The sequence below is a fragment of the Charadrius vociferus genome, unplaced genomic scaffold (genome assembly GCF_000708025.1).
Source record: "Charadrius vociferus isolate BGI_N301 unplaced genomic scaffold, ASM70802v2 scaffold141, whole genome shotgun sequence".
In the NCBI taxonomy this organism is placed as follows: Eukaryota; Metazoa; Chordata; class Aves; order Charadriiformes; family Charadriidae; genus Charadrius; species Charadrius vociferus.
The window spans coordinates 2,875,918-2,876,456 of NW_009647743.1; positions in this window are offsets into that span (position 1 = coordinate 2,875,918).

The window sequence follows — 539 nt, forward strand, 5'->3', positions numbered from 1 at the left end:
TTTCTCTTGTTTAGTTTAAAGCCATTCCCCCTCGTCCCATCACAGCAGGCCCTGACCGAGCGTCCCTCCCCAGCCTCCCTGTAGGCCGCCATAGGGTCTGGAAGGCTGCAAAGGGAAGGCACGTCTCTGCCTTGCTCTGCCAACGCTCCTCACAGTCACCTGGGATCTTCTCCAGAGAAGATTTTGACCATCTTCAGAGATTTTCACTAACTTGTTCCAGTTTACATTACGTCCTTCCAGGCTGCAGTTCGGGCGAACACATAAAACTTAAAATTCAACAGGGATGAAGGAGGCATTTACCGCCGTCTTAGCGAACTGCGTGGACGCATCCTCCTCGGAAGGAAAGACAATTAAGAAAAACATAATGACCCCGAAGGACTGCCTGCTCATTCCGTGCTCTGAGGAGATCCGGCACGGCGGAGCCTCTGGAGTGCCAACTCACAACAAAACTGACTGAATTACTGTACGGAAATGTCGGTTTTTAGCCCCGAACCGATGCTGGCGATCGCTCGATAAAGCCCTGGGGGGCGGCGGCCGGG